We start from the raw sequence: 19,802 nt of genomic DNA on the forward strand, positions 1-19,802 counted from the left end.
AAGAGGGAGGAAAGTGGGTAAATTTGGCAGCCTGTCTTTTGATCCTATGAAACAATCTTTCTTTCTTTTTTTTTTTTAAAAAAAGCACCATTATTGTTAATAATTACATAATTCTCCCTAGGCTCCAACAAAAAGCCAAGCAGAATATTTCAACAATACTAAAATGTAAATAGCTTTAGCATTGTCTTATGGTCTTCAACAGGGTATAACTGATCTGACCCAAATAGTGAGCCTTACCAAATCATTTTGCTCATTCAGGGAATCACTTACTTTCTTGTTATAATTTTCTGTGGCGTATAGTCTGGTCAGAGACAAAGGATAATTTTGAAGGCGCTGAATACCATATTGTCTTTCAAGTACTCATAGAAAAGTTTCCTTTGTAGCAATAACATTAGTTTTGCAAATGCAAAGGAGAAAATTACAAAATCATGGAAATTCTAATCTGAAATGAGTTAGTTTGATATAAAGTGTATATAGTAGGGTCACATTCAAAAAAAAGATATATATATATATATATATATATATATATATATATATATAGTATAAAATACTGTTTTGTAAGAGAATATTTTCATCCAGATGTGATGGCACATATTGACTTTCAGGTTTTGCTGAAATAAAATTCATTAATTACTTAACATGAGGATGTAAAGTTAGATGTATCCTAAGTTAATTTACATGATATTTCTGACATTTCTTTAATCCCTAAAGTAAAGGACATTAAATATATCAATTTTTTTTTCTGCCTATGCTATAAATGTACCATATGTTCAAGACATATCTTACTAATTGAACAAACAAGTACATATTTAGGCATAGTATATGTACATTGTTATTTTGAAAGCATTTTCTCACTGAAAAGACTTAAGGAAAATATATATGAGCTAATTGTAGGTTGATGATACAGTTAGTTATTATTTCTCTAATTGTTAAATCTATTTGGAGAGAATCAATTTCTTCAACAGTGCATATATTTGTACATTATGATAAGGCAGTATTTACTTTTGGCCTGTGTTCATAATAAGTGACTAAAATCTCACTGATTAATTTTTTTCTACAAAATACTGTTAATACAAGAAACAAAATGAATGTAAAAGATTTTTCCTTCATTTTCTACATTTCATATTTTCCAAAGTCTGATAAAAATAGCTTCCAAATTTTCAGATACTTAAAAGACTGATATGTACTTACATAAAAATGGTAGTAGCAAACATTTGGTTGTTTAGATTGAACTTTTTGAGATAATTTTAGATTTACATGTAGTTGTAAGAAATAATGCAGAGGTTGTATGTACACCTTCCCCAGTTTGCTCCAATGGTATCATCTTGCAATACTAAATAAGTACAATATTTTGTCTAAGCTATTGGAATTGATAGTTACAACATAAAACATTTCCCTCACTTCAAAGATCAAAGATGTCCCATATTGTTTTTGTTTAGTTTGTTTGTTTTGTTTTTTGTTTTTTTAGTAGCCATATCCTCTTTCCTCCTACCTCATCTCTTAACTCCAGGAATTATTTGTTCTCCATTCTCTTATTTTTCGCTCTGATTACATAATATGAATGGAAGTATATAGTATACATCCTTTGATATAGACTCTTTTGTTCATAATTATCTGAAATTTTATCCAGATTATTATATCTGTTAGTAATTTATTCCTTTTACTGCTGTATAAGGAATCACTGACATTTCTTTCATCCCTAAAGAAAAGGACACTAAATATATCAATTTTTCTGCCTATACTAGAAATGTACCATATGTTCAAAGACATATCTTACTAATTGAACAGACAAGTACATATTTAGGCATCATATATGTACATTGTTATTTTGAAAGCATTTTCTCACTGAAAAGACACAATGAAAATATGCATGAGCTAATTATAGGTTGATGATGTGAATTAGGTATTATTTCTCTAATTGTTAAATATATTTGGAGAGAATCAATACATAATGTATGTACCACATATCTCTAAACATTTGTCTGGTGAAGATCATCTGGGTTATTTTCCCTCTCTTTCTTTCTTTTGTGATTATGAATAAATTTGGAATAAATAATTATTTTCAAGTTCTTCCATAAACAACATGTTTTGTTTTTCCATAGTAAAAGTCCAGGAGTGCAATTGCTGGGTTGTATGGCAATAGTACAATTAGTATTTGGTTTTATTTTCTGTTTTTAAATAACTGCCAAACATTTTTTGCCAGAGTGGCTGTATCATTTTACATTCTCACCAGTAATACATGAGTGGCATGGTTTCTCTGCATGCTTACCAACATTTAATGTTACTTTTAAAAAATGTAACAGCTCTAATGGAGATGTATTTATATCTCATGGTGGTTTCATTTTCATTATCCTAATGGCTTACAAAGCAGAACAGATATCCATATGCTTAATCTCTATCTTTACAACCTCTTTGTTGAAATGTCTTTTGCTCATACATTCTAATACATAAAGATGTTAAATTATTTTATTGTATTGTTCTTTTACTGGTTTTGAGAATTTTTGAAATTGATACTTATGTATTTTTATTTGCTCTTTATCAAGTTAATGAAAAACCCCTTCTATCCCTACTCTTATGAGAATTTTTATCATTAATGAGTGTTAAATTCTATCAGTTTTTTCAGTATAGAATGATATGATTATGTGGTTTCTCTTCTTTACATTGTTAAAATAGTGGCTTTCAGTGATTGATTTTGAATATTGAACCTGCTGCGCATCCTTTATAATAAACCCAACTTGTCCATGATGCAGTGTTTCTATTTTATATTACTGAATTATAGCTAATTTTTTTCTAAGAGTTTTTAATCTAGGGCTGGGATTGTGGCTCAGCAGTAGAGTGTTGGCCTATCAAGTACAAGGCCCTGGGTTCAATCCTAAGGACCAACTACAATTAAAAAATAAATATTAAAAATGTTTTTAATCTATATTCTAAAGCAATATTGATCTATTTATTTTCTTTTTGTGTCAGTAATTTTTGTATGATAATAGTATGAGCTTCACTAAATGAACTAGAAAGTGTTTTCTCTTCTGGTTTATGTAAGAGATAATAAAGTATTGATATCAATTCTTCCAACATTTGGTAAAAAATTTCAGCTAACCCATCTGAAACTGGGGAATTTTGGGGGAGATGATTTTTAATTAGGGATTCATTTTCCTTACAAATTATAAGCCTACTTAAATTTTTACTACTGTTTGATTGAATCTGTGTTGGTAATTTTTGTTAAAAAGAGGAATTGGTTCATTTTATCTCAGCTGTCAAATTTATACATGTAAAATTTCTTGTTCTATTTCTGTATTATCCTTGTGATGTCTTCCAGGTCTGTAGTGATATCCCTTTTTACTGGATATTGTTAATATTCATCTTCTTTCCTCTGTATTCATAAGTCTTTCTAGACTTCTGATAGTGTTATTACTCTCATCAAAGAACTGCCTAGATATTTCAATAGTTTTCTCTAATGTAGTACTGTTTTCCATTGCTTAGATTTTGTTTTTATCTTTCTAATAGCCTTCTATTTGTTCATTTTGGATTTATTTTGTTTTTGTGTACCTAGTTTCTTGTGGTAGCAGTTCAGATGATGATCTTTTCTAATACATGCATTCAGTACTCTACAGTTTCCCTCTCTCAGTATGATTCCCACTACTTCCACAAATGTTAATAATGTCCTGCATTTTCAATTTCATTCAGTTCAATATACTTTTTTCTAAGCATTTGGAAATTTTCCTATTATTTTTCTGTAGTTGATTTCAAATTTGACTCCATTACATTCACAGATTAAAATTATTATGATTTCAATTATTTTAAATGACCTGAGGTTTGTTTTATGAACAAATATATGGAATACTTGGCATATGTCTCATGAGCACATTTAAATGTTTTTTTAATATTTCTACAGGAAGTAATTAGATACTATTGCTCAATGGTTTTGTTGAATTTCATTATATGCATATATATTATGTTTTTACAGCTCTGTTTTATGGTGCATACACATATATTTATGATTACTGTTCATGATTGACTCTTTTATCATTTTTGAGATCCCACATTTCTGTAATTTTCTTTGCTCTGACGTTTACATGAATTAGTTAATATAGCCACTGCTACTTTTTTGGATTCAGGTTTGTAGAATATAAATTTTTTTTAACTTTTGCATATCTTTAATTAAACTTCTGGCATTGTTATATTTGAGTTTCAATAGTATGTGATAATATGTTTTTCTAAAATTCTATTTTCTGTTTTTGCACCTAAATTATTTGCTTAATTTAACTACTGATATAGGAATGTTTAAGTCTATAATTTCATGTTTTGTTTTCCTTGTTCTGTTTTTCATTTCTTTATTTCCTTTTATTATCCTCCTATAAGTTACTGAAACTTTTATTTAGAATTTAATTTTTATTAATATAGAGTGTTTTTTTTCAGAAAAGCTCTTTGTAGAATTTTTTAGCAGTTCCTTAAGTTATAATATACGTGTGTGTATGTACGTATCTGTGTATTTCCATTTTTAATTTATTTCAAGCATATATATGCTTAAAATATATATGCATTTATGTGTGTATATATAAATATATATACATACACACATATATATACATATATATATTCTTCTTTCTGATATTCTCAGATTTGTTTATCATTTATGTTTATTAAACTTTCTTTAGCCATTCTTTTAGCATAAGTCTGCTGGTAAAAAGAAAATAGAAAACAACTTTTAGTTTTCCTTTATGAAGACATTCCTTTTATTCCTGAAAAATATGTTCTCTGAAACCTATAGGTTTCTAAACTGGTGGGTTTTTTTTTTTTTTCAGCACTTGAAAAAAATGTTGAGCCACTTTTCCAAGCCTCCATAGTTTTCCACGGAGAAATTTGTTGTCATTCAACTGGTTTGCTCCTTTTTGTAAAGTTTAATTACTTCCATAATGTCTACAAATGTTTCACCTATATTTAGTTTCAAAATTGTGACTATGATATGTCTTGTCTTAAATTTCTTTGAGATTATATTGCTAGGGTTAGTTTTATTCTTCAATCTATGTGTTTTTCACAAAATTTGGGGTATTTTCAGCCACTATTCAAGTATTTTTCAATCACTGCTTTCTTTCTATTCAGCCTCCAGAACCCTAATGGCAAGTGTTAAATACTTGTTGTCTTCTTCAAGATCTCTGAGGTTCTCTTTCTTTTTTACTGCAGCATATTTTATCCGTTTCAATATTGGGTAATTTACCTGTGCTTTCAGGTCTCTGATTCTTTCAGTGTCTTCCAGTCACTTTTTCAACCCATATGCTACAGTCTGAATGTTTGTGTCCCCTCAAAATTCATGCATTGAAACTTAACCCCCATGGTGATTGTATTAAAGGGGAGTGCCTCTTTGAGGCCTAGTCAACTAGGTCATGAGGCTCTGCATTCACGGATATGATTAGTGCCCATATGAAAGAGGACTGAAGAAATTTGTTTACTTTTTTCTTTTTTATTTCAGTGTATGTTTTTTTTTTAATTATTAATGTATTCTAATTTGTTATACATGACAGCAGAATGCATTTCAATTCATAGTACACATATAGAGCATATTTTTTCATATATCTGGTTGTAGACAAAGTAGAGTGTCTTCATACATGTACTTAGGGTAATGAGGTCCATCTCATTCTACCATTTTTTCTACCTCATGCCCCCTCCCACCACTCCCTCCCCTTTGCCCTCTCTGAAGTTCTTCCACTCCTCCCATGCTGCCCCACCCAGCCACATTATGGACCAGTATCCACATATCAGAGAAAACATTCAGCCTTTGTATTTTTAGGATTGACTTACTTCTCTTAGCATGATATTCTCCAACTCTATCCATTTACCTGTAAGTGTCATGATTTTATTTTATTTTAATTCTGAGTAATATTGCATTGAGTATATATACCACAGTTTCTTTATCCATTCATCTATTGCAGGATATCTAGGTTGGTTCCACAATTTAGCTATTGTGAATTGTGAGGCCATAAACATCAATATGGCTGTATGCTCTTTTTAAGCCCTTTGAGTATAAACTGAGGAGTGAGATAGCTGGGTCAAATGATGGTTCCATGTCCAGCTTTCCAAGGAACCTCCATAATGCTTTCCTTATTGGCTGCACCAATTTGCACTCCCACCAGCAATTTATCAGTGTGCCTTTTTCCCAAAATTTTCACCAATACTTACTATTGTTTATATTTTTAATAGCTGCCATTCTGACTGGAGTGAGATGAAATCTTAGAGTAGTTTTGATTTGCATTCCTCTAATTACAAGAAGTGTTGAACATTTTTTCATATATTTCTTGATTGATTATATATCATCTTCTGAGAAGTGTCTGTTCAGTTCCTTGGCCCATTTATTGATTGGGTTATTTGGTTTTTTGGGTTCTTTATATACCCTAGAGATTAGTGCTCTATCTGATGTCTGTGTGGTAAAAAGTTGCTCCCATATACCTCACCAATTGTTTCTTTTGCTGAGAAGAAGGTTTTTAGTTTGAATTCCCATTTATTGACTCCTGATTTTAATTCTTGCTGTATAGGAGTGTTATTAAGGAAGTCAGAGACTAATATGACATAATGGAGAATTGGGCCTACTTTTTAATATAATAGGTGCAGTGTCTCTGATTTAATTCCTAGGTCCTTGATCCACTTTGAATTGAGTTTTGTGAATGATGAGAGATAGGAGCTTAATGTCATTTTGATTGCATATGGATTTCCATTTTTCCCAACACCATTCATTTAAGAGGCTAACATTTTTCCAATATATGTTTTTGGCAACTTTGTCTAATATGAGATAATATATATTTATGTGGATTTGTCTCTGGGTCCTCTATTCTATAACATTGCTCTAGAAGTCTATTTTAGTAATAATATCATGCTGTTTTTGTTACTATTGCTCTGTAGGATAGTTTAAGATCTAGTATAGTGATGCCACTTGCTTCACTCTTCTTGCTAAGGTTTGTTTTAGATTTTCTGGGTCTCTTATTTTTCCAGATGAATTTCATGACTGCTTTTTCTATTTCTATGAGAAATGTCATTGGAATTTTGATTAGAATTCCATTAAATCTGTATAGTGCTTTTGGTAGTATGGTCATTTTGACATATTAATTCTGACTATCCAAAAATAAGGGAGATCTTTCCATCTTCTATAGTCTTCTTTAATTCCTTTCTTTAGCATTCTGTAGTTTTCACTCTACAGGAGGTCTTCCACTTTTTTTTTTTTTTGTTGTTGTTGTTGATTCCCAAGTATTTTTTTGAGGCTATTGTAGCCTCAAAAACCAGAATGGGGTAATTTTTCTCATTTTCCTTTCAGAGGATTTGTCACTGATATACAGAAATGCCTTTGATTTATGGGTGTTAATTTTATCCTGCTACTTTGCTGAATTCATTTATTAGTTCTAGAAATTTTCAGGTGATATTTTTTGGGTCTTAAAGGTATAGAGTCATGTCAGAAAATAGTGCTAATTTGAGTTCTTCTTTTCCTATCTGTATCCCTTTAATTTCTTTCATCTGTCTAATTGCTTTGGCTAGTGTTTCAAGAAGTATGTAACATAGAAGTGAAGAAAGAGGACATTCTTGTCTTGTTCCAGTTTTTAGAGAGAATGCTTTCAATTTTTCTCCATTTAGAATGATATTGGCCTGGGGCTTAGCATAGATACCTTTTACAATGTTGAGATATGTTCCTGTTATCCCTAGTTTTTCTAGTGTTTTGAACATGAAGGTGTGCTGTATTTTGTTGAATGCTTTTTCTGCATCTATTGAGATGATCATGTAAATCCTATCTTTAAGTCTATCAAAGTGATGAATTACATCTATTTATTTCAATATGTTGAACAAACCTTGCATCCCTGGGATGAACTCCACTTGATCATTGTGCACTATCTTTTTCATATGGTTCTGTATTCAATTTCCTGAATTTTATTGATAATTTTTACATCTATGGTCATTAGAGATATTAGTCTGAAGTTTTCTTTTTTTTTTTGATGTGTCTTTGTTCAGTTTTGGAATCAGGGTAATATTGGCCTCATAGAATGAGTTTGGATGTGTTTCCTTTTTTTCTATTTCATGATATAAATTGAAGAGCATTGATATTAGTTCTTCTTTAAAGGTCTTGAAAAACTCAGCTATGTTTCCATGCAGTCCTAGGCTTTTCATGAATGGTAGGCTTCTGATGGCGTCTTCTATTTCATTGCTTGAAATTATTCTGTTTAAAGAGTATATATCATTCTAATTCAGTTTGGGCAAATCATATGGATCTAGAAATTTGTTGATGCCTTTGATATTTTCTATTTTATGTGAGTGCAAATTTTCAAAATTATTTCTAATTATCTTCTGTATTTGTTTTTTTATTTTTTTTGAGAGAGAGAGAGGGAGAGAGAGAGAGAGAGAGAGAGAGAGAGAGAGAGAGAGAGAGAGAGAGAGAAAGAGAGAGAATTTTAATATTTAGTTTTTGGCAGACACAACATCATTGTTTGTATGTGGTGCTGAGGATTGAACCTGGGCTGCATGCATGCCAGGCGAGCACGCTACCGTTTGAGCCACATCCCCAGCCCCATCTTCTGTATTTGTGTAGTAAATGTTGTGATATTTCCTTTTTCATCATGGGTGTTCATGGATGTTAGTAACTTGAGTTTTCTCTCTTTCTCTTCATTAGCATGGCTATGAGTTTATCAATTTTATTTATTTTTTTAAAGGAACAACTTTTTGTTTTGTCAAATTTTTCAATTGTTTCTTTTGTTTCAATTTCATTTATTTTAGCTCTGATTTTAATTATTTTTTGTCTTCTACTATTTTTGATATTGATATGTTCTTCTTTTTCTAGGGCTTTGAGATGTAATGTTAGGTCTCTCATTTGTTGACTTTTTCTTCTTTTAAGGAATGAACTCAATGCAATGAACTTTTCTCTTAGAACTGCCTTCATAGTATTCCAGAGATTTTGATACATTTTATCAGTGTTCTCATTCACCTCTAAGAATTTTTTAATCTCCTTGATGTCTTTCGCAACCCATTGTTCATTCAATAGCATAAAATGAACAATATGCTAAGAGTTGCTTTGTGGCATAATATATGGTATAATTCAGAGAAGGATCCAGGTACTGCTGAGAAGAAAGTATATTTGTTCATTGATGGATGAAATATTCTATATATGTTAGTTAAGTCTAAATTATTGATTGTATTATTGGCATCTACAGTTTCTTTGTTCAGCTTTAATTTGGAATATCTATCAGGTGGTGAAAGAGGTGTGTTAAAGTCACTCTGAATTATTGTGTTGTGGTCTATTTGACCTTTGAACTCGAGAAGAGTTTGTTTGATGAACATAGATGTTCCATTGTTTTGGGCATATGCATTTATAATTGTTATGTATTGTTGATGTATCGGTCCCTTGAGCAGTATGAAATGTCCTTATTTATCCCTTTTGATTTACTTTGTCTTGAAGTCTATTTTATTTGATATGAGGATGGAAACCCCTGCTTGTTTCCACAGTCGTGAGTGGTATATTTTTTCTAGCCTTTCACCTTCAGTCTGTGGATATATTTTTTTATGAGATGAGTCTCTTGGAGGCAGCTTATTATTGGGTCTTTTTTTAAATCCAATACTCCAGGCATATTGATTTATGAGTTTAGACCATTAACAGTCAGAGTTATTATTGAAACATTATTTTTATTTCCAGTCATTTTTGTTCATTTAACTTGATTTGGTTTCTCCTTTGATTCGTTTTTCCTTTAGTTTAATACCCCCTTCTGCTGATTTTTATTGTTGTTTTGCATTTAGTCCTCATGAAATATTTTGCTGAGGATGTTCTGTAGTACAGGCTTCCTAGTTGTAATTTTTTTGACTTTTTTTATCATAGAAGATTTCTACATCATCATCAAGTCTACAGCTTAATTTTGCTGGATATGATTCTTGGTTGGCATCTTTTTTTTTTTTCAGAGTTTGATATATGTTGTTGCAAGACCTTCTAGCTTGCAAGGTCTGGGTTTAAAAATCTGCAGACATCGTAATTGGTTTCCCCCTATATTTAATCTGATTCTTTTTCTTATGGCTTTCAAAATTCTCTACTGATTCTTTATGCTAGGCATTTTCAGTATAATGTGCTTTGGTATGGATCTGTTGTGTTTTTGTACATTTGGCACCCTGGTAAGCCTCTTGTATTTGGTTTTCCAATTCATTTTTCATGTTTGGAAAATTTTCTGATATGATTTTATTGACTAGATTGTTCATTTCTGCCTTCCTCTATCTCAATAACTCTTAAATTTGATTTTTTTTTTATGCTACCCCTATTTCTTGAAGGTTCTGCTCATGGTTTCTTATCATCCTCACTATATGTTCTACATTCTTTTCAGGATCATATATTTTGTCTTCATTGTCTGAGGTCCTAACTATTCTGTTGGTGATGCTTTCTATTGAGCTTTTAATTTGGCTTATTGTTTCTTTTATTTCAACGATTTCTGTTTGATTTTTTTTCAGAACCTCTACCTTCTTATTTGCTTATGTAGCTCTTTATTGAAATGATCTTTTGCTGTCTGTGTTTCCTCTATTAATATCATTCTTAATTTAATTATGTACATCCTGAACTTCTTCTCTGTCATTTTTTCTGTTGTCCTAGCCATGGATTCTAACGTTTTTATCCTATAAGCTTATAGTGTCCCTGCAGGGTTCCAACACCTCTCCTTTAAGGGGTAGAACAATATTAACAGATCCAAAGACAAACAGTATACAGCTTTAAACCAAGTAGCTGCTATTAAAACATTTGTAGTTTTGTCAAATATACAGAAATAATGAGTTAATTTATTATCTGCAATCTAAACAGTAGGTTTGCAAAAGGCTCTACAGTTTCTGATGATGGACAAAGAGAGAACCAAGGGTGGGGTGTAGGATGAGACATTAAGGAGGTAGGAAGTGAGGATATGGAGTTATAGATCTTAGAAAGTTTGAAAAAGGCATCTAAATTGGCTAGTAGGAGGAGAAAAGAGAGAAAGTGATTTTGGGGAGACAAGTCAGTGTGAAGATAATAGACAAACAAAAATTAAATTATATATATATATATATATATATTTAAATGTGTATATATATATTTAAATATATTTAAATGAATATATGTTTATATATATATATATATATGATAGAAGGATATGCAAAACAACTGTAATATACTATTCAGACATCTCAGACCTCAATAGCCTAATTTATGAAAAGTACTTGGTTTCACAAATATTGGGGATGTGAAAGAAGAAGAAGAAAAAATCTTGTAGGAAAATACAAAAATTGTTTTTGTTGGGTTTCAGTATCTTTTCTGCTTCCCTCTAATCTAATAGATGGGTTTGTCTGTTGTTTGCTTGTTTCTCTACCCTCAGGATGGTGAAGGTTATTAGGGTGGGAGGGTTGGTCTTCGGGGTGGAGCTCCTGGTGGAGGACTATAGCACTTGCCAGTCCCTCTTGGGATGCTGCACCCCAAAGATCTCCTGCACTAACTTCAATGATAAATACAGTATAGGTTCCCCTCATGATCTCTTCTGATACTCAAGGATATGGGTCAATGTTACTTTAGGATGATTGTGGGAATATATGCTTTCCATTGTACTTCTTCTGTAATCCCCCTGACTGGGAAAGTAGCAGTATATAATTCTGCTCTCTAATTAGTCTTGACTCAAAACACAGGGGTAGATATGTAACCTACTACTTCTGGACAATGGTGGAATTTCTGATTTTCTCCGAGTCCTACTCTGAAACCACTCCACTGGGAAAGGGGAAAATATACTTCATAGATTTCAGGTACAGGTGGAATTCCAGGCTTTCATGTTAGTTCTAAACTCCAGACATGAAGGCTCATTAACACCTTTCAGGATTGAGTCTGTTTTCCTGTGACATCAGGTAGGTTGAAGCATCTTATTCAAGTCTGAAAAAGAGGAAATTTAAGTATCCTTGCTCAGTTTTTGCTGACATGATTGAAAGTGCGGCTACAATTTGTTTTCTGTGCTATTTACAATAGAGTATTTATTATCTAGAATGTTCCTCTCTTGCTAGGCTAACCCTTTCCTTTTATTTTGCATAGGGATTACAGTATTTCACTGAATTCTTTATAGTTAGTGCTTATTGGTATTTCTAGGACTTCTCCTAATTTCCCCCTCCATGTTTGGTTATAAGAGTCAAAAAGAGACCCCAAGGGACTCGCTAATGTGTCTTTATATTGGTCCTGGGGTCTCTAGTTGCTTTGCCTTTTTCTACCTTTCTTTCAGAGTCTTTCTGTATTTATTTGTCCAGAACTTTTATTTGTACTTCATGGAAAAATAGGGAAACATTCCTGTTCATGATCTGAAAACAAACTATCATTTAATTTTTCTGAAAGCTATCTATGAATATGTAATTGTTCCTTTCCTGAGAAACTTTAACATGTTAGTCTAAGAGGACATGGCAGAAGTCTATCAGCAATATGCTTCATGATATCCCAGGTTATCAGAATTCAAGCTACACAACTCAAAAGTCTGCAGCAATGCTTTATAACTGTGCATGATACATCTGTGGAGGTTGCTTAAAGGTACCCATAGAGCTTCCATGTGTGGAGAAAGGGGAATGAAGTAAGCTGCTTTTTCCTCAGGTTTCCTTACCCAGTTCAACCAGAAGAAATCGGCTTTCATCTGTCTTCCATTCTGGGCTTCAACATAAAATTTTATTTGAAAAATAAATTGTGATGATTTTGAAATGTTTTAAAATATCATAAATTCCATTTTTTCTCTGGAGTTTTATAGTGGGATTAAACCATATAGATATGATTTGAGTGACTTTTTGTTTTCAGTTTCCCCTAGAATGGGACATGGCTAGTAGCAATTGCATAGGGTACTTCATTTAATTAATTCAATAAATATCTTTGGGCACTGGGGTAAAATTCTACTGTAGCACTTAGGTAAGAAAGGTTGCAACTGTCATATACAGCCAAGAGTTTTCCACGGGTATAGTCCAAAGAACTAAGAGCTTAAGATGGGAGCCAGTAATATTTCAAATAGTAGAAGGAAATTATACCAATTAACTTAAAAGAAATAAATTCATCTTTGTTCTAAAGGTGGAAACAGAAGCATCTTTTGAGCATTTAATCAAATTGTGCTTTATCAATTTCAAAGAAAAACTGACTGCATTAACAGTGTCTAATATCTACTTACAGCTTAGAAGCAAATAATGAAATAGTATTACTTATGATCTATTCTAAATTGATGCAAATGTATTGACCAATGTATGTAGAATGTCTTAAAATGGTAAGAACTGATGATCTTGCAAAGTCTAAAAATTTTAATAATCAAACTAGTTTTTCCCACAGATGAAAAAGTTATATCCCTTTATCTTCATTCTAGGTCTCAGTTCATTCTATATGGGCCACTGTGGCTGTATCACTGAAGTTTGTCCACAGTGGGAAGCAACATGGTATTCCCAATGTGCTGTGGCACCAGATAGGGGGCCACGTGTATGGTGACCCAGGAAACAGCAAATGTACACTCCACCCACCCTGTTTTTCTTCCTGGATGTTTGATAACATGATATAAGCAACTGGTAGAGGGTTATAGGAAAATGAGACTTGCTGAACAGACTGAGACCATGGCTTTTCCTTAGCTCTTATCATCAAAAAACATGTGGATAAACACTGAGACAGAAAGAAGCAAAACATATTAAATACAGTAAAAATATCCACTCCAATAAGCTTGCCAACATGGCCTAAGGGACGGAACACAGATATTTACTCCAAGGGCTCCCTAGAACCACTAGAAAGTTCTGGGCCTTACTTAGATAGTGTGAGATTTAATACAGCAGAAGTATTCTAACAGTATTTCTATAAATCAACAGTAGTGCATTTTGATTCTCAAGCTAGTTAAGTGCCACAAGGAGAAACATGTCATACTAAAAGAATATTTTGACATACTGCCACCAAAAAAAAATAATTTTAAGTGCTTAAAAGATTAATTTCAGTCAAAGGACAAAGAGCTGCCTTACTTTATTTCAGAAAGAAGTTTTTAAAAAATTCTCAAGACTTAGTTAAGAAAAAGGCTACAGGAAGTCCAGAAAATCATTTGAAGATTTTATTTTCCATTGTAACCAAATGGAGATAAGAATTCCCTTTAGTAGAATAAAACAGAAATGAGTTTATGTATAAATCCTGAAATATCAAAGACCAGTTGATACTAAACATTTTTCTTTGCATCTTAACATGATTGTAAAGACATGCTAATAAAACAAACATAAATCAAAGTTAACTGGTTTTAAATTCCTGTTGGAAGCAATAGTGCATTAGTAAGATGCTCAAAGTGATTTAAATATATTTGATAATGAAAAACAAGAACAAAATAATATGGTGCTTTGAGAGACCCAACAAAAGGAGAGAACTGGCCATCCCAAATTAACTAGAATATCCAGGATAAATAGTAGAAAAACAGGTGATTACTTTATAATATATTAATAAATGTGCATGGGGTAGGTAGACTATACTCGAAGAAATGCTTCTTTTCTGTCTTTGGATCCAGCTTAGTGTTTGGTCTCAATGAGGAAAGTAAATGATTAGGCTGATTGGTTGAAGTACATTGAGGCAAAAATTAAAGATCTCACTTGTAATGAAATTATGGGCAGAGGCAGAGGAGCTTATTGAAGCCTGAAGAAGTACCAGTACTTTCTTTGCTCAGACACAAGTATCCCCAGCTATCAAGTTTCCAAAAGTTTAACATATATTAAAATAGAATTTTGAATCACATTTTTTTCTGTTGTATTTTGGTTTGTTGGATAAATATACATTGAAAGTAAACTTTGTATAACTCTGAATATTGTAATTTTACAGCCTGGGTAAAACTACAGAGAAATAAAGATCTATGTTCTTTCCTGATATTTTGGTCTTATCTTCCCTATGACCTTTAAATGGTCATGAAAAATAAAAATAGATTTAGCTCTTAATTCTATTACTGATGAAATACTTCAATTTTTTAGAGTTACTTATTTTGAAAGACACATCTACTTAGATTATAACAAGGTTATTATTGTTCATAATCCTTCTTAGAATTTAAGTAATAGATTATAAGGAACCTATGGAATCTATAAACCAGTAGTACATAAAAGCATCATCCAAAATAAAAGATGAACTTTATATCCATATGAAATTGAGTTAGACCTATTCTAAAAGGAGATGAGAAGGAGTACTAAAATTCATTGTGTGTTTTTTGCACTATAAATATTATTTTATTGCTTAGAAAGTTAAATAAATTAGTTTAATGATGAACGTGAATCCCATGAATCAAGAAGATCTATATACAGAACATCTTTCTAATGACACTAGTAAAGAATTCAATATATATTAAGAGAAAAACTAAAAACAAGCATATATTTTATTAGACAGACCAATAACTATCAGAGGCATATAGGGATTTTACATTCAGAGTGAGAAATTTTCCTGCTTGGAGTCAACTAAAGGAAAATAGAGTTAGAAAATAAAATTAAGTAATTGTGCTGTGTTTAGGCTATAGGGAAGAAATAAATAAAAAGCTAATTGGACAGAAGAGTAGCAAGAAATCAGGGAAACCAGATTTCCTTGTTGCTTGGGGTGTTTTGTTCCAATAAATTAGAAAGGTATAAATTACACTCCAAATTGAAATTCAATCTACTCTCATAAATAGAAAAAAAGCAAGTATGTATCTAGCTTTGCATTTTTTTCCATGAAACACCTGATGTCAGAGCTCTTTCAAACAAAACCCGTCAAAAGCACCAAAATGATTGTGTGAAATAGACGAAACCTTTATCATGTCTGTTCTAAAATTGGTTTAAAATGATGTCAGAAGAAGTGAGATTTGTCCAAGAATTTGGGAAAGAATGAAGGTGGTATATAGAATCTATTATAATCAAAGTGTCTAAGGAGTAGGTAACTGGTAGACCAAACAGATGGAAAACAGTTGGGAAGCAGCAGAGCATAATTACATCAGTAGTGATACCATCCTCAAACCAAAAATCCTTCATATTTTTGTTATGATTTCAAAAAATATTTTCCAAACTCTGAAATTGTCCTCACTTAAAACTAAGAATCTAGTCTTAGTGGCTTACATCTCTATTAGCTTTAATATTTTCTGATTTAAATATGTATGCAAAATGAAAATTGATGAAAGAATTACTAATTCTAAATTAACAACTAGGGTGCATTTGAGAAATCCCATTTGCTTATTTTTATTTAATCACATGATAAATTTCCATTTTGTTCTAGATTCATAATGTAGGAAGTGATTTTAAAATCTAAAAATTGAAGAAAATTGTCTCATGAAGGATAAGCTGAAAATCATTGTTAATTTATATGATTATGCAAATAGAAATAAGGTATCATTTTATATTAACTGACTATAGAATATTGGCAGGACAGATAAATACAATGTTGTGAAGGTGTGGAAAAAGAGAGAGCACCATGTGAGGCTGATGGGACCCTAGATTGTAAAACTACCCCAGAGAGCACACTGTTACTAATGAAACAAATGAAGCATTCCATATCTGATGAGCATATCATGGCAACCCAGGGAATTCAAATTCCATTCAAATTCCAATTCAAATTTCAAATTCAAATTACAACAGAAACCCAGATCATGTGATTGGATGTTCATTAAAAGATTATTATGGCAGAAATTTCACTCAATCTCTGTGTCCATCACTTTGAGAATAAGTGAAATATCATAAATGTACACTGTTAATTTAAACAATAGACTGCATACAATCTGGAGAGATCTTCAGACACACGTTTTCATGAAAAAAAAAATAAAACTAAGAACTGACTGTCATATTAAACAAAACCATTTAGACATATTGGAAGTACCTGCAAAAATTACAACAGGAAGATTTTCTTAACACAAACAGAAAACATATGCTCAACCCAATAATAGATTTTTTTTAAGGAAAAAGAGATTGAAGTATTGGGATAAAAGAAAATGAGTAAGTATCAACAATAAGAAATAAATATAAAAATGAACAATAATGATATGGTACTGTGATCTGAGGAACATGATTAATCTACCCTCTATACCTGGAGTCAAGAAGAAATAAAGGAAATTCAGCAAGTATTAAGTTTGAAATAAATAATGAAATAAAATGAATAAAAAACTACATTTTAAATTGAAAACAAAATGCAAAGGCAATCTCCATGGTATTTGTACTTTGATGAGCACATTCTCACTATAAGTCCAGCATTACTTTTAAGGCATCAACCCATTCATTCTTCACCCCAATAGAGAAGAGTGAATCTCATAAGACTGACATTCTTGTACTAAACTTAAATTTGAACAATTGATTCTTCAGTGGCCCTTTTTCCCAAAGACACATAGCTTGTTTTGTGGTAGAAGCAAGATTCAAACCCAGATATCTTAACACAGAAGTTCATTTACTTAACTTCTAGAAGATGCACAAACTTCTCAAGAGTATATGCCACCGTAGAGTAGTCCATATTTGTTATGCCTTCATTTTCCTTTTTCAGGTTGTTGAATTCATTTTCATCCCCCACAAATACCTGACAAGTGCTCTGGATAACATTCCATGAAGCTCTTTATGACAATGTCTATTAATACCTGCTGCATTGGACAATGCTGATCACCTCTTCAAATACTGACTCCTATTCTAGCTCTCTGTCTTGTTCTTCTCATCTGTTCCAAAAGCTCTGGCCCCTTTGTCCAATTTCTAAAATATTGGTATTTACCAAGATTTCAGTCTTAATGTTTTTCAGGACTATCTCTCCACATGTTCACCTTGTGATGATCTCAAGCAATCATAGTTATAGATTGATCCAATCATTTCATCAAAACATTGAAATCAGACTTAATTTGTTTCTTTTTCTTGTCTGCTTTTGATTGTCAATCAATGGATTGATGTGCAGATTTAGCTCTTAAATATTTTTCTACTCCATACCATCTTTATACCCTATTAACACTTCCTTGATAGGACCTGCATTACCTCTGTACTGAATAATCTGCCTTTTACTGATTTTGTCCTTTTTAACATGATCAACCTGACTGTAAGGGATGTTATCCAAATCCTTTAATCATGTATTGATTCTTAATAGGATTATTTTAATTTTCTTCCCAGAACCTACAAATTCTTCTATGATATGGTTCTTAAACTACTATTGTGTACTCTGTTATGGAGGAATATTGAAGTCATAATTCCTTGTACCAGGTGACTTATTTCATTATATGTGATATTCCCTGCCCAGAATACCTTTTACATCTCTGTTTTCCTGTTTTGTATATTTTTGCCATTAAAGACCCAGTTGAGACACCATATTTTCCCTAAATTCATGTGTTAATTTGTGGGCTGTCCTACTATGCCATCTTGGATTGTTCCATAAGGTCACTGTGTTTTAAAATACCTGCTTAAGTATCTCTCTCAGTGTACAAAATTGAGAAGAGAAATTCTTAATATCAGGAGGAGAGGAAGGAAAGGCAAGGTACTGGGGAATGAGATTGATAAAATTATGTTATGTGCATATATTAATAAGTCATAATGAATCCCACTTTTATGCATAATTAAAATGCACCTATAAAGAAAAAGAAATCCTCAATACCTAGCATGGTGCTCCGATTACAGCAGGTTTTCATCAATGTTTGTTAAAATGATTTCCTCTATAACTGTTACACATTATTATTAATGTTATTTAGAATATTTTATTTCCCAGGCTCTGTCCTGCATTGAATGCAGTGTTTTATGTTTGTCTTTTCTCTCTTTAATGTATTGGAAAGAAAGGAAAAAAATAAATAACAGTTGCATCACCACCATGGATATAATAGGTAAAGAAATCTTTTGAGAATGAGGTTTTTTCATTATGTACAATCAGTGTGATTCTTCATCTTTGTCATCCAGCATTGCTAAGAAATGTAAAAAGACCTATAATTATTTTTGACTTTCTGATATGAATAAAGGCAAGAGTAGGTTTAATAATCACCTGAATTTTAGTTAAAAGATGTAGGTGGCAGTGGTAGTTATAGTTAGATAATCTGAATTTACTGTGAATCTGAAAACAGTGTTTAACAGTGTAGACTCACTTCTGTCATCCCTTTGATGTGACATTTGTACAAACCACCATCACATACAATAAACTTTACTAATATTATCTTTGACTTATACTATTTATTAATTTTAGAATAGATATATATTATGATGTAATGCAATATTTATATTATCTATGCCTTAGAAAATAAAACTTATTTAGGGATTCTGTTTTATGTTATTGCAAATTATATCTAGTAATACTTTTATTATCACATTATATACTCAATACATAATCTTTCACCCTCAAAAGCTAAGTGATCCACTGATCATTGAACTATAGAATTGAGGGTGTTTTGCACATAAGTCATCAATTCAAAAAATATTGCTTTTTTTCCTGCAGATTCTCTAAAATAACACTTTGCATTTTGCTTTGAATTACAGGTAAAATATTTGGAAAGATATTATTGTAAGTATAAAATAGAAAAATATGCAGAATTTCAACAAATTCATAATTATGATTGAAAATTTCAGGATTTCTTTCAAAGAAATTGACAGGAAAAGTAAACAAAAAATTAGTTATACTAACACTAAAAATGAACATATTTATTTAATATTTGTAGAATTCTGTGTAGAGCACTTATTCTTTTATATACATATATGGAACATTTGCAAAAAGTAGAACACATGCTACATCACAAAATGGGTCTCAATCAACTGAAAAAAATAAAATCATACAAAGTATATTCTTTGAACACAACAAAACTAAATTAGAAATTAATAGCAAATATATTTTAAAAACATTTAAATATTTGTAAAGTGAACTTCATACTTCTGAA

Source organism: Spermophilus citellus, assembly GCF_964194105.1.
Source record: "Spermophilus citellus genome assembly, chromosome: 14".
NCBI classification, from domain to species: domain Eukaryota; kingdom Metazoa; phylum Chordata; class Mammalia; order Rodentia; family Sciuridae; genus Spermophilus; species Spermophilus citellus.